Genomic DNA, 15919 nt, shown 5'->3' on the forward strand with positions numbered 1-15919 from the left:
GAAGGGAAAGAAAAGAGAAATAAAATATAGAAAACAGTGAGAGAGAGCCACAGACAGAAGAATATAAAGAAAAAAAGTACTTGAAATAAGCAAGCAAAGTAAATTAGGAAACAGATAAGGAAGGAGATAGAAGGTAGAATGGAGAAATGAGTAAGAGATGACATAAGATATTTTCACTATAAATGTTAGGTCGGTTTCAATTTAGAATTTTTTAAAAATCAATGACTAAAACAGAGGCTTGCTAGGTGTCTTTGGCTGAAACACTAATGAAAATTTTCTCAATGAAATATTTCTTGAATAAATAAGAGTATCTTCTCTATTTTCTTTTCTGATAAGATGAACAAACATTCCTCCGGAAATATTTCCTGTTGTCTTTAGTACACATGACACCCCATCAACTACTTTCTATCTCTATCCTAAACAGTAATAAATAAGTAAAAATTACATAAACTTTCAATAGTATCATTTTGTGATCTTTAATTTAATCTACAAACCAAAGTAAGTCCAAAAGGTGGAGGACAGAGTATAAGGGGGTCTGGGAAATCAAAATGTCATTTATAGCTTTTCCTATTTGCAACTCCAATTTCCTTTTCAATCTCCACAGCTCAATTTTTCAATATTTCAACATCTGAGTAAACTCCAGAATATATGTGGATAGAAATCTGCTGGAGAAATATTACAAAGTCAAGAGATAACCCCTAGAATCCTAAAGTAATAAGGTTATACTCAAACCCCAATTGACCTATCCTAATTTAGAATCATTCTGGAGACCACATCAACCTGATGTGGATCTAGATAGTCCCATGTGATGCCTTAGATTAAAATGAGCCACTATATTGCAGGACACTCACAGAATTTTAATCTGAGTTGCTCCATATTCCTTTAAGTAAACGGTCAATAATCTCAAGGAGATACAGTACTGATCCTTTCAGCTAAAGAGTGGACTAAATACATATTTGTATCTGCTCCCTAGACAACCTTAAGGATTCCAGAAATTTTAAACACTGAAGACATAAATGCCTTGTACCTTTTGTTCTGATTGTGTGGTCTCCCGTAGTCAAACATTCTCTTAGTCTCACCAATTAAGTACCCTAAGAATAAAAAATGGATTTAGCTTTTACTGCAGCTCAGAATTCCTTAACTCAAGGATTCGCCATCCTCAGTATCATCCAGTAGAAGGGATTACAGACAGGCTTCAGTTCCACCTAGTATAAGAACCTTTTTCTGGGCTTCCCACTGCTCGTGCCTTCCCTCTGCAATTACCTCCCATTTAGACTGTGTATACACACACATACACATATCTTTTATGTCACTAGCTACTTGTAGTTTGTCTCCTCCAAGAGAATATAAGTTCTCTGAAGACAGGGGCTGGTTTTGCTTTTTTTGTTTTGTTTTGTTTTTGTATTCTCAGCACTTAGCATAGTGACTGGTACACAATAAGTATTTAATGATGCTTTTTAACTTTTTTACTGACTAGATATTTGCTATTATAAAATGTTAAACCAAATAGTGATATTTATAGATTGATGTTCCTGCTCTATAAGCTGTTCCAGTCTATATTTTTGTGCTAAAAGTGATCATTTCTGACAGTTAGACTCTTGAACAGAGTACTTTAAGTAAGGGTACTCAGAACAATTAGCCATTGTAATCATTAAAATGTGCTTTTAGATATATAAGTTGAGATGTGACCCACTTAAAAAGAGTTTTCTTTAAAAGTGGTACTAAAATAGAAAGAATTAAATGCTCTCTGGAACTACTCTGAAAAGAGAACTTTGTGTGTGATTGAATGTGGTAGTAGTTCTGGCTACCGTTATTGATTTTTAAAATGGATACCAACTGGAAGTCATCCCACAGAGGGTTTCAGAGACTTTTAAATGAAATCACCCATCAGTAAATAAAAGATATTTCTAAATGGACCCTAAATTTATTTTAAATCTTACTATAGAAATAACATGTTTTTAGCTTTTTAAGTAATTAAATTGCATTTTCATTTACAGACTTCTGGTAAAATTGTCATTGATGGTAGTATATAGATGAGAAAGGTTTATTTCCTAGAGAAAACAAAGGACTAGGTAAATGTGGCTGGACTATAGGGATCTTGGGGGGGAGAGGGGAGAACATGCAAGAAGACCTAAAAAGGAGAAAGTTGTAGAGAGCTCTGAATGACAAAGGCATTTATATTTGATCCTACAAATAATAGGTAGCCACTGACATTTATTGAGTGACATGGTCAGCTCTAAGATTAAGGAAATCGCTGAGGCAGTTGAATGGAGAATAAACTACAATGGGCAGAGATTTGAAACACAGAAACTGATTAAGGACTACCAAGATAGTTCAGGAAAAAAAGTGATAAGAACCTGAATTAAGGTGGTGGCTATGAGAGCAGAGAGAGGGAAGCATACCCAGGAGAAGTTTTGGAGACAGAAACTATAAAATAAGGAATCAAAGATGACACGAATGTTGCAAACCAGGGTTACTGAAAGTATGGTGGTACCCAAAACAGTAAGAGAGAAGTCTGCAAGAGGGGTGGGTTTATAGTAAAGATAATGAATTCCATTTGGGACACATTCAGTTTGAGATGCCTATGAGATATCCAATTCAAAATGTCTAATTTTCAATGTCACAGGAGAATGGGGCTCAAGTGAGACTGGTATTGGATATGTAGATCTGATAATACAATGATAACTGACCTCATGGGAGTTGATGAGTTTACCAAATAAGAATGTATAGGGAGAGAAAAGAGGAGAAGGCCCAGGACATAGCCTTCAGGTATATCAATAGTTAGTGAGCATGACATGAGTGATAATACTGTGAAGGAGGCTAAGAAGTGGTCTTGCAAGTAGGAGAATCAAGAGAGCAATTCAGAAAAACCCAGAGAGAAAAGAGCATCCAGAAGAAGAGAGTCAACAGGGTCAAATGCTACAGAGAGGTCAATAAAGATAAAGGTTGAGAAAAGATTGTTAGAGTTGGCAATTTTAAAAGATGACTTTGGGGAGAGTAGGTTCAAGTGAGTTATGACATTGGAAGCCAGATTGCTCCTACTTAAGAGGGCAGGAGAAGGGAATGGAGGCACACAAGCTTACACGGCTTATTCAAGAATTTTGGGTAAAAAAGGAAGAAGAGATATATGATGAGAGCTGGAAAACAGGGACAAGTAACTCAAAGAATTACAACTCTTTAATTTCAGAGATGAAAAAACTAAGCCCAAGGAACAGGGTGACTTGTACAATTTCACAGAAATAGTAAGGTACAAAGTCAGTATTTGCACCCAGATCTTGTGACTCCAAATTCAGCGCTCTTTCTACTACACCGTGCTATCTCTTCGATAGAATAGTCCAAAACAGTATGGAGAATGTCCCTTCAGTTTTGCTGAACTGTTTTTCTTTCCTTTGTAGTTTTTGTTAGAAGGAATGGCTATTTGGATGAGGTAGCCAAAGAATAAAATGGGAATTTAAAGATAATGTAAAAACAGGAGATATTAAATTTTTTTAAATACAGCTAAAGTTATAATGGAATAGAAATATAGGATTTCATAATATTTTTTACATTCATCCTGTTAGTAATAAGTCCTATAAATAAAGACCAAACTATCCCCTTCTTCCTTCAGATTTCGTTTGCTTCCTGTAAAAATATTATTTCATTTTAAAAAAAACTTGCCTAAATAAATATATTGGAAACCCCCACCCTTTTCACTTCACTCTTGACCAAAATGCATAACTGAATTCTTTCCTCTAAAAAGACTGAATCTAAAGTGACTGACAGCATAAACTGTGTTAATAAGTGATTAAGCTGCATAAGTAAATACTCAACTATTTACAGTTTGCCCTCATGACAGTGCCAGGATTTGACTGCTTGAAACAGGTTCAGGCTCGGTGAACAACTCCACTGGGCAATCAAATACTCAGTGCCAGTAAACCTGTCAGATAATAAATTGTTAATGAAAAAACAAATACCTGGCACTTGTAATAATAGTTACACAGTATTTTTCAAATCTTAGACTTTTTTTAAAGAAAGCACAGGTAATTCTACAATATATTGAAGCATTATACTGAAAAAAGTCAATCTGTTTCAAAGTTAACCTGACTAGAAAAAAATTGAAGTAGAATTTTTATGTATCAGCTCTTCTCCTGAGTCGATCATTGGGCTCTGGATAGGCTGATGCTAAATTTGCCTGACACCCTTTGGTCTAAGCACCAACATTCCAAATAATACCAAATGTGAAAGAAGCTCAGAAACATTCTCTAAATTCAGAAATGATTCCCCAGGAGTAAGTCAGGCACCTAGAGAACTCTTTTAGGCCAGAAAAGGCTATGATTTAGCACAGTGGTTCTTAAATAATTCAATACCATTAAACTCTAGGCCATGCTTATCAACTTCCCTTCTGTGACTCTCCCCACCAAAAGAGGTAATAACAGATGATAAGACAGTGTGACCCTTATACTAGAGGCACCTGTGCCATAAAGGGCCTAAATTATCTTTTGAAGATTGCTCCACATTTCTATTAGCTAAAGCCAAGACACAGAAATCTAGGAAATGCTGGCACCAACTCCCCAATCCCTTGAGAGTGATAAAGGGATGTCTTATCTCCCTTTTACTCTTTTCACCCAAGTTAAATACCACCCTCCAACCCCTGAAGGATTGTATATTTACAAATTTCCCTACCTCCACCACATTCTAAACAAGTATAGCTTGAAATAAGTAAGCTTGTATCTTCTGGAAAATAAGAGAATTACTATCTTAAAAAAATAAAAGTGGCAAGAGACTGTTCTCCTAATCGATTTATGAAGAAAAAAATCAGGTGAGGGTGCAAGTATCCTGGTATATTTTTCTATCTTTCTTTCTTTTCTTCCTTTAATGTAACTTACCAACAATCTTTAAATTACTCAATTTAGTGACCTTTTTTGGTCCTCATCTTTCTTAGCCTATTCTGCAATTCTTTACATGGTAGACCATCCTTGCTCCTGAATACTTTCTTTTTTATTGGCTTCCATCCCTGCTCTCTCTATTTCATCATAAACTGTTGCTTCCCATTCTCCTTTGCTGTATCTTGATCCTTTTCTCATCCCCTTCTCATATACCGTCTCTAGAATTGTCCTGGATCTTCTCTCTCTATAGTGGGGATTCTTGATCATTAGTCCATAAACTTGTGTTTTTTTTAAATAAGTTAGTAACTATTTCAAAATAATCGGTTTCCTTTGTAATCCTATGTATTTTATTTTATGTTTAAAAAACATTATTCTGAGAAGTCCATAGCTTCACCAGACTACCAAAAGGGTCCATGACACAAAAATAGTTGAGAAGCTCTACAGGCTTTCTCTTGATTCAATCAATCACCATGCCTATGAAGATGATTACCAAATCTATATATCCAGATCTAATCTCTCTAATGAATTCTAGTCCTGAATCATCAAGTACCTTCCGGATATGTCTTCCTGGATATGCCAATAGCATTAAGCTCAAGATGTCTAAAGCACAACTCAGCAATACAAAGGAATTAGATGGGGGAAAGGGCTGTTAGTTCTGAAAACCTACTTTCATCAGGAATGGGTTTATGGGGAAAATACATGTATATCTAGAAGAGTATAAAAGTCTTCTAAATTTAAAAAAGAAATAAAACTCTAAGGGGATAGGGAGGGGGAGAGATAAAGGAGTGATCTTTAGAGGGGAGGAGGAGAGAATAGGTTACAAGGGGAGTGTAGAAGGGAGTTTAGATTTAGGGGAATGGGAGGTTAAGGGAGGGATTGCTGGAGGAGGGGTAGGTTAAGGAATAGGAAGGCAAGGTAGCAGGTAGAAGTAAAGTAGAGGAGTTAGGCAAAAAGAGATATGCACAAACATAAAAACAAGATCAAGAGTAGAATCTCTTAAGGAAAGCATATATTTATATATTTATGTACGTGTGTATATATGTGTACATGTATGCATGCATATATTAATACTTATATATAAATATATCCATGCTCAATTGTAGCCTTGGGATGGTGGGTAGCAGGGAGAAAGGAGGAAAAAAGAACAAAGTAAAAAGGGTATAGCAGAGAATAAAAGAAAACCTACAAGGAAGCAAAGAAAAGATGGAGAGCTTTCAACTTAATGCACAGTATTTAATATATAGGCTTTCTCGAAAGGATAAGTTATTGCTATATATTTTGAATACTCTCCTACGTTCTGCTGTGCACATGACATGTTTTTTTTCTTTTCTTACTTTATATATAAGTCCAATATTTAAGTTTATGAAGTTTCTTTTTCTTTTGTTATGTATTTAAGTTTTAGTATTTGTCTAAAATAAAAAAAATTTAAAAACAAAGCACATCTCAATATCTTCTCTCTAACCTTCCTCTTCCAAATTTTCATATTTCTGCTCAGGGTACTATGATCCTTCCAGCCACCCAGGTTTACAACTTCAGTGTCACCCTTGATTCTTCACCTTCCTTTACTCGGTATATTCAGTTTTCTCAATGCTACCTTTTCAATAGCTCTTACATCCATTCCTTTCTCTTCACCCACATAGCCATCACCTTAGTGGCAACCAGTTCAGGACCTCGTCACATTTCCCCTGGACCAGAGGTGGGGAACCTGCGGCACCTCAAGGCCACAAGGGACCTTCTAGGACCTTGGTTACAGCCTTTCAACTGAGTCAAGTTTTACAGAACAAATCCTTTTATTAAGGGGATTTGTTCTGTGAGGTTTGGATTCAGTCCTAGAGGGTCAAATATGGCCTCAAGGCTGCAGGTTCCCCACCCCTGTCCTGGACTATTGCAATGGGCTTCTAATTGGTCTCTCTCCTCCCAGTCTTCCCCATCTTCAATTCAATGTCCACAGAGCTACCAAAATAATCTTCCTAACTCACAGACCTAAACATGTCACTCTCCTGCTCAAAAATCTTTAGTGGTTCCCCAGTGCCCTTAATATAAAACACAAACTTTTCACCCTGGCATTTATACACAGTATGGCTTCAGCCTACCTGTTCAGACTTTTTCACATGATTCTACTTCACACACTTGACATTTTTGCCAAACCGACCTACCTTTTCTTCCCTGAGTTAAAATCTAGCCTCTGACACTTGCTAGTTCTGAGGCCGTGGGCAAGTCACTTTACCCTCTGTCTCCCTTAGTTTCCTTAGCTATAAAATGTAAAATTAAAAAATAGCACATACTTCACAAGGCTGATATGATGATGAAACAAGATAACATTCTTAAATCACTTAGGATGCCTGGCACATAGTAGGAGCTTAACAAATGATTGTTTCCTTCCTTCCCCTTCGATTTCCCATCTTTATGCCTTCACACAAACTTGTCCCTCAATCTTGAAAATTATTTTACTCAGTTCTACCTGTTGGAGTCCTTAGCTCCCTTCAGGGTCTATCTCAGGCATCATCTCCTCTGTAAATTATTTCCAGTTTCATCTGGTTGTTAGTCCTCTCTCCTCAAATCATCCTGTATTATTTCTCTATTTAGCTATTGAATCCTTCCTACACATCATATTCCCCAATAGAATACAAACTCCTTGAAAGATAGAGCTATTTTTCTTTTTGTCTTTGTTTTTCCAGTGCCTTGAACATTGTAGGTGTTTAACAAATGCTTGCTGAATAAATGAGAGAATAACTCCAAAGCTTTAAGAGATCATCATAAGTAGAGCAAAAAAAAATACATAATGAATACAGCAATGTAAATGTAAAGAACTATATAAAAGCCAAGTAAATGTTGCAAAATTATAAAAAAAAACAAGTATGGCTCAAAAATGAGATATGGGAAGAAACATCAGGCACACATTCCTTTGTAGATGTGCATCGCACATATATTTTCAGACTTTTTATGAGTTATCATGATTTTTTCCTCTTAATTTTTCTTTTTTGTCTTTAAAAAATACTAGTTGTTATATGGAATTGCTCTCTGGAAGGGGGAGAGGGATGCCAAGAGAAAATTATTATGATACAAAAAAGGGCATCAATAAAAATTTATTTTTAAATAGATAATTTAACTTAAACTTCTCATTTTACAGATTAGGAAACTGAGACTCATAGTGAGTGGTTAAATATTTTGGCAAAGGTCACACAGCTAGGGAGTAACAAAGCCAAGACCAATAACCTAGCTGAATTTCTATTTGTTTGGAATCCATGACAACCACAGTTAAAAACTAAATTAATCCAACTGTAGGCTGAGATCTACCTGTTGTTTTAGAAGTTTTTTTGGTATATTTTCAAGCTAATTGCTTCTAGCATACCCTACTGTCTCTGGTTTGCTAGGATCACCAGAATGGAAGAGTATATCCAATAACCAAATTCTCAGTCTTGCTCCACTTGTGGACTTTGCTCTTAGCACTGCCCCTTCCCCATGACAATAATTTCAAGGCTTCATGGAAATAAAAATTAGATCTGCATTGCAAAAAGTTTTTGTACCCCTACACTTGGCCAATAATGATAAAACTATATGCTGAGGTGCCAAAAAAGATGGTGATATTAAGTTATTAGTGTCCCACCTAGCCACAAAAAGGATTAATCTTCTGAGGTAAAAAAAAGGAAGTAGTGATCTTATGGTTCATTTTTTAAAAATTCTTCCTGCTTCTTTCTTTTTTAGATATTAACAAGTAAATAAAATGATTCATCAACTTGATTGTCATCATTTATGTTTATATACTAATCTTTTTATTCTTAAAGCTGATAAATTCATGCCGTTGACTGAAGCTAAAGCAGGATATAAAATTTTGAGTTAACTAACGTCAGCCCTTTATAATTATCCAGTTAATGGGAATAATAATAGGAAACATTAAAAGATGGCAACACAGTCTTAGAACTTTTTAACATTAATGAATCTAGTTTTAAAATTATATTTTATTCTCATTTTATCCAATAAGACTACTCCAAATGTTCTATTTCTTGAGGCAACCAGATGGCACAAATGATGCTCTCACCAATATGTTTTATCCTACCATTTAACCTGAAATAAATTAATTAAAACAAGATTCTATAAAAATAAAACAATGACCTGTTTTCTTTCACTTTCAGTCTCACTCCCCATATCTTAAATTTTGAGCAATCTTGCTTCATGACTAACAAAATATGAAGACTAAGCATGTTGTAGTTATACTGAAATAGAATTTATTTTTTAAAAAAAAAGGTCATCAGAAATATTCAATTGAATGCATCACTATTATTGTGTTCTGTGGTAAGCAGGAATAAGGGTTAGAATGGTCATTTTACTTTTGGTAAACCCTGCTGATAGACTAACTAATCTGATCTCATCCTAAGGGGCAAATGCCCTAATCTGGTGAAATCCACAAAGTGGGACTAAAACCAGAGATGGCTTATGTTTGGGTCTAGTTTTCATCTTAGGCAGTAACCTGGGAATGTAGTGTGGTAATGGGAATAGAAGCAAACTAGGAAGTAAAAGATTTGACAAGGTTCTAGTATTCCTGTTGCGTAAAGTAGTTGTGTGGTCTCAAGCAAGTCGGAAACTCTCCAGCCCAAAATCTCCACATTTGTGAAATAAAAGGGTTAGACTTCATGACTTCTAAACTCCCTTCTAGTTCTGAAATCCTATAGTTCTGTGTAGGTAGAGACACAAGGATAATTCTAGCTACTGAGTCACACTTCTAGAAAAACCAAAGTCTGGGCCAGGAACAAAGAAAGGGAAAGTATCTGAGAAGTGAGCTTTGATACCAATAGATCAAAAAGCAAATTTTAAAGTAGACACAGTCTTATTGCTCTAAAGCTCCTCCAATGACTCCTAGATATCTAATGCAGAGGAACCTAAATGATTAGATATCTCTGCTGCTCTGGCAAGATGTGGTCATGGCCCTACTGTCGTTGGAAGACCCATCTGACAAATATACTTGCCAAAAATTGCTGGGAATTAAGTGGGTCCTGGGGCACTACTTGATTTAAAACAGGGTAAGCGCCTTCAATTCTACTGCAATAAATGTATCTAGTACCCTCACCCCACCACTACCACTCCTACATTGGTTTCACTGACTGTTGAAGATTACATAACTACAACCCAGGCCTCAAGCTACAGACAGGAAAAAGAGAACAGAAAAGAGAGATACAATATTGGAAGACAAGAGGAAGGAAGAAAAGAGGTCTGTGTTCTTTTCTCTATATTAATTATATCGAAAGGTATAATTTATCAGAAGGGCTCCCTGGCCCAACATCTCCCTATCGTGCTGTCTAAAATCTCACCAAATAGAAAGCCATTGGAATAATAAGCCAGAGTCCTTGGAACAATTAAGGGAAACACTATTTGTCAGTCACATATTAGTGTAAAAAGTTTAGTAAAGTTGTCAAAACAAGTGCTAAGAGAAGCTGATTTTTGCCTGGAGACATGTAAGAGTAAGGAGCCAGAGATAATTTTGAATTATGAGTCACTTCAGGGAAATCAGGCCCGTTTGTAACAACTCAGTCACATAATGATGGATCCTCAGAGTTTGGAAGGGGCCTCAGAGGGCAACCTGCACCTGAACAAGAATACTGTGCTATCAGTACAGGGAGCATCTAAAGTCTGCTTGAAGGTCTCTAGTGAGGGGGATCCCTCTCCCTTCCAGTCTATTCTATTTTTGTACAGCATTAATTGTTAGGAAGTTTTTCCTTATATCAAGCCTCAATTTGCCCTTTTAAAGCTTTTTCATCCATTGATCCGAGCTCTGCGCTCTGGAGCCAAGCCAAACAAACAGAACTCCTCTCCCAGGTGAGAGCCCTTCATCTCAACAACCTAAAAATGCTTCAATTGGCATTTTTCAATAAAAATGATTTCCCCAACTGGGCCCCACAATATTGCAGGTTGGAATTAGAAAAACTTTTCAGAACAAATCACTATGAAGACATTTTCCCCCCTTTTTTAGCTTTCCTACTATAGTGATTTACAAATCAGAAAAACATTTTTCTATTTTCAAACTTCATGCTTTTATTTGTCATTTTACCATGGAAACGTTTGTCGGTAGCTTTAAAAAGCAATTTTCAGTTTCTTTCCTACAATGTTTCCATTTCTGTTTTTATAACTTTTTAAAAAAGTTTTCTACCTTTAGTTTCTCCCTAATTTTTCAGATGAAGAAACTGAGACTCAGAGAATTTGGATGACTCACCCAAGGTCAGAGAGATAATGGATGGGAGAGGCAGAATTTGAACTAGGTTTTCTCTGACTCCAGAAGGTAACTGTTTGACTGCAACACAGCAGAGGTCTTCAGTGTTCTACACCTCAGCAATTATGTACATTGCTGCTTCCAGATTGAGCCTCCAAATCAAATGTGATAAAATAGTAAATGGATTTGTGAAGACCCATGTGGTACTTTTGATTTACTTTAAAAAAAAAAGAAATCAGTGATTGAACATCTAAAAATCAGAGATAAGGCTTAAAGACTCAAATCCCTCACTTTCATAAAAAACTTTTGTATACATGTGTGTACACACACATATATAGACATATTTTGTATGTGTATATATGTACATATTTGTATATGTATGTTTGGAGGTTTGATCATGAACTCTGTGTCGTGTACTAATCAGATTATTGTTTAGGAAATTAGTTACTATATATGCATACATGTCTACATAACTAGATACATGTAAATTTATACACACCTATGTGTATATGCGTGTGTTTGTGTGTATGTATATGTGTGTGTATGTATATCCATATATACATACACACACATATATAGCGAGTAGCTACTTTCCTAAATAGTGACAAGAGTGAAATTTTTAAAAGAGTAAACTGAGGCAATTTTCTGTACAATATATCATTGTGGGGGGGAAATACTTGGGGTTAAGTGACTTGCCCAGTCACACAGCTAGTGTCTGCGATGAGATTTGAACTCAGGTCCTCCTGACTCCAGAGCTGGTGCTCTATCCACTGTGCCACCTCGCTGCCCCCAAATATATCATTTATTAACAGTGGCATGTGACCTGGTAATGAAGGATGGGTGTCTCAATACAACTTCTGAAAGACAAAGTTCTGAGCCCAATTAATCTATTAATTAGGCTAGCAGTAACCAATAAATTGGGTCATTGGGCTCTCTTGATGATGAAAGACCCTGAGAAAGGGCTGACAAGGTCTCTTATAACAATTAGCAAGAAGAATGCTAAATCTTAGGCAACATAGGTATGTCTTCTTCTGATCGGCTATTGATGACAAAGTCAGGATTGAGATTATATCATTTGAAACTATGCTGGTAAAAGCAAGGCAATCTCAATTGGTAGATGTTTTAATGAGGAGGTGGGTTAAGAGTTCTCAGCTCCTCTCTATTACTTCATTATTGGGAGCCCCCTACTAATCCTCAGATGAAAGGATTAATCTGCAGCTAGGGAAAGTAGATTGGCCTTCAGATGTGGCTGATTACCCCCATCTCCAACACTTAAGTAATGCTACTTGTTTTATGAGACCCAAATGCCTCTAGCAATCTGAACTAAAAAAATAAGCCCTCTCAATCAGGTTCTCTCTGGTTTGGTCTCCCCCATGTAAACCAGGTCACCCCTAATTTTGATTAGAAAAAAACAGGGACACAAGAGTCATCCCCTGGGGAGGGCCTAGTTCAAGCTAGCTTCTGTGATTATGGGGTCTCACTTGGGAGGGGCCCAGTGCAAGCTGGTTAACAAGCAGATGCCTTGGGGGCTAGGAGTGATCACCCCCTTCAGAAACTGCCTGCCCTTCAGAAGTGGGATCTGAGGAAAAGGATGGATCACAGAGAAATATATTGGTTATTAAGTAACATATCACAATACTAATTTTCCTCAATAGTAGTCTGATACATGACACATTGTTCATGATCAACCCTTAAACATTTTCATATCTTAGCAACACAGTGTAATGCAATACTCACTGGGATATGAGTCAGATTTTAGTCAAAGTTCTATGACTTAGCAGCGGTGTGACCTTCAGCATGTCATGTGACCTCTCTGGATCTCCTTTTCCTCATACGCAAAACAGGGATAATTATAATTTGTTGTGCCCCCTCACAAAGCTGTCATAAGAATCAAAGGATTTCAAATAAAATCATGTATGTGCAAGTAGTACACAAAAGTACGATAGCAATATTTTTAAGTAGTGAATTTGTTTCTAATACAACTATTTTCTTTTTTTATAACTTTTTTTGAGGGGGGAAGGCAGGGCAATTGGGGTTCAGTGACTTGCCCAAGGTCACACAGCTAGCAAGTGTGTCAAGTGTCTGAGGCCAAATTTGAACTCAGGTCCTCCTAACTCCAGGGGCGGTGCTCTACTCACTGCACTACCTAGCTGCCCCCCAACACAACTATTTTCGAGAGAAAATGTTCAGGTTCAGTTAATCTATAACCCAACAACTGATGATATTTCCTACTTTTAATGATTTTCAGATTTTTTTGTAACCACCCATCCACCCCACCCCACATAAAACCAGGCCTTCAACATATCAGTTGAATTCAGTTATTATTAATGGAGAACATACTAGTGGGAGTTTATAAGAACTAGTGCTAGAAGTACAGACAGAGGGTTACCCCTAGAATCTGAGGTGGTAATGGTCTAACTTTCTTGTTAGTACAAGTGTAAATTGGGAGGAGCAGCCAGATCTCAAGGCAGCACATTACTTTTAACTCAAACATCTCTGTAGCAGTCCTTATCAGTAGCTAATACAGCCAGTACAACTGACTCAGTAATGACACAATTTCTTTATTTTCTAGACTATATTGAAGAAGTCAATTATTATCAACCAGCTAATTCCAAATATCCTAGAGTTTAGCAACAGGTAGAGATAGCAAGAGATTCAGCTTCAAATCAGATGAAATGTTCAGAAACTTTTGTTTCCATAAATTCTAACTACATTAAAAATCAGTTATATTTACACATTCATTCCTTGAGACTTTGCATACCTTATTAAATTAAAAGAGCAGGAGTGAATGAGTAAAATCCATAATAGATTTATTTTTAAGATCCAGAATGAGCAGCTAAGTATAATACATTTTAGATTGTAAACACTTTGAGAGTGGGAATCATCTTCTTTATTTTTATCTCCAACACCTAGCACAATGCCCCACAAATAGTAGGTACTTACTAAATGTTTTTTGATTGATAGATAGAATATATCAAGGACAACAGGCTTCCTTCATTCTATCACTATCTATTGCTGAATTGTAACAATATGCAAGTACAGTCAATCCTCAACTTTCACCAGGGTAACATTCCTAGAAAATGATGAGAATGTAAAACACATGAATGTTAATACATTGAACCTATGGGAAACAGGAGGTTAGATTCCCACAATCACCAAAAACTATAATCTTTCACTAGAGATTGATGAAAATATATTATTCTGCACATAATTCTTTATTTAAAAAACTCTGATTCTGATAATATGGACTTTTCCAAACATGGTAACCATGAAATAACCCATAAAATGCAGGGGAGAGGAAAGGCAACACCAGACAAGACAGGAAGGGGCAGAGACAGCAATGTCAGAAGCTCCAGCAGGGGCAGCTCTGAGCCGCTCCTCCACTCCACCCAGTGTGGAGACCAGGATGTTCAGAAACCCCATGCCACTGGCAGAGGTGAAGGCAGCAAGTTTGATCAGCCTAACAAGAGCCAGAGAGGAAGCATGAGTGGCCACCATTTCAATTACCAACAAACTTAGCCGTTTTTCCATCTGTGCAATGTCTTCATTTCAGAACTTGATAGGTTTCATCAGCACTTTCTACAGCACATTCACAAACACATCTTATGAAAACTTTACTTCTTTTTGCAAATATAAACTTGCACATTGATCCATTTTTTTCTCCACTGTATATAACTGCAAATCACATGGTTGCCAATGGCTACTAATAAAATCACCAGAAGTGAGAATATTGAGAATGGACTATAATCAAAACAAAACTGTCAATTGCAGCAGAACTGAAATTCTAGTTCTGGACATCTTTATAAGTATATCTGTAATTTTGATATAGCATCCCCTCCAGGACTATTTCTCCTAATTTACACTTATACTACTAACCAGTTGGGATTATAGGAAGTTAGAATACCACCTCAGAGTCTAGGGGTTACCCTGTATCAGTACTTGTAACACTATCAATCATGAGCCCCAACTGGTATGCTCTCCATTAACAATTAGCCAGGAGACTAAGTTTTTGGCAAAGGAATTTATGAAAACAGTATAGCAAGAACAAGTAATACAGAATACTCCTTCCTAAAAGCCTACAGAATGCTCTACTGCATATACACAAAGTTCATAGTTCAAACTTATAATGCTAAAAAGGCATGTATGTTAGAAACATGTGACAAAGGGATAATAACACAATTCCTGTTACTAGAAGTACCATCTCCCTTTGTAGCGCTCTCACTATGCTCATCATTTCTTATATTGAGGTCACTCAGCTGCTAGAGCAATCTGCTCCTTTCTTGAGTCTATAGTAGACAAATCTTTGCCACAAAGAGAACACTTTGCCTTCTTCTTCAGCTGACTCCATATTGATCCGTTCTCAGTATCTCTCTCCTCTCTGAATTGGATGCATTTTCTTCTACACATCTAGTGTCTCAGGAGGCATGATTAGTGGTGAAGGGAGGAATGTTACACCCTCTGCCCATTGCTATCCACAGGTATGAGCTTGTAAGAAACTACCTCCATTAAGCACTTCTAAGTCTCTGATCTTCCATCCCCGCTACCTCACCACCCCCAAAGGGAAACTCACAAAGTGACATGCTGTTTTTATACACAGGCCCAAGAGGGATCATTAAATCAGTTGATCAGTTGATTCAATTGATCAATCAACTGCTTCTTTCAATCACAAGATGCTTCCTTTGTAGTATCTTTTCCATAGTCTAATGGCCAAAGTCCTATAATCCCCTCAAATTAAGGACCTGTTCACATAATATGGGGCTGTAGAACATTCCTTAATATCTAGTTTGCATTTTCTGATTATGCTCTGAGTCTGTTGATTGATTCTGTGACTCAGACCGTGGGGTTTACCATA

The 15919-nt window shown here is 36.7% G+C and overlaps 1 protein-coding gene across 2 annotated transcripts in view; it reads right to left on the bottom strand.

The window, feature by feature from the left end:
* SDK1 (sidekick cell adhesion molecule 1) overlaps positions 1-15919 on the bottom strand; it is a 1168267-nt gene that overhangs the window by 1080576 nt on the left and 71772 nt on the right. The window lies entirely within an intron of this gene.

Source organism: Trichosurus vulpecula, chromosome 1, assembly GCF_011100635.1.
Source record: "Trichosurus vulpecula isolate mTriVul1 chromosome 1, mTriVul1.pri, whole genome shotgun sequence".
Classification (NCBI taxonomy): domain Eukaryota; kingdom Metazoa; phylum Chordata; class Mammalia; order Diprotodontia; family Phalangeridae; genus Trichosurus; species Trichosurus vulpecula.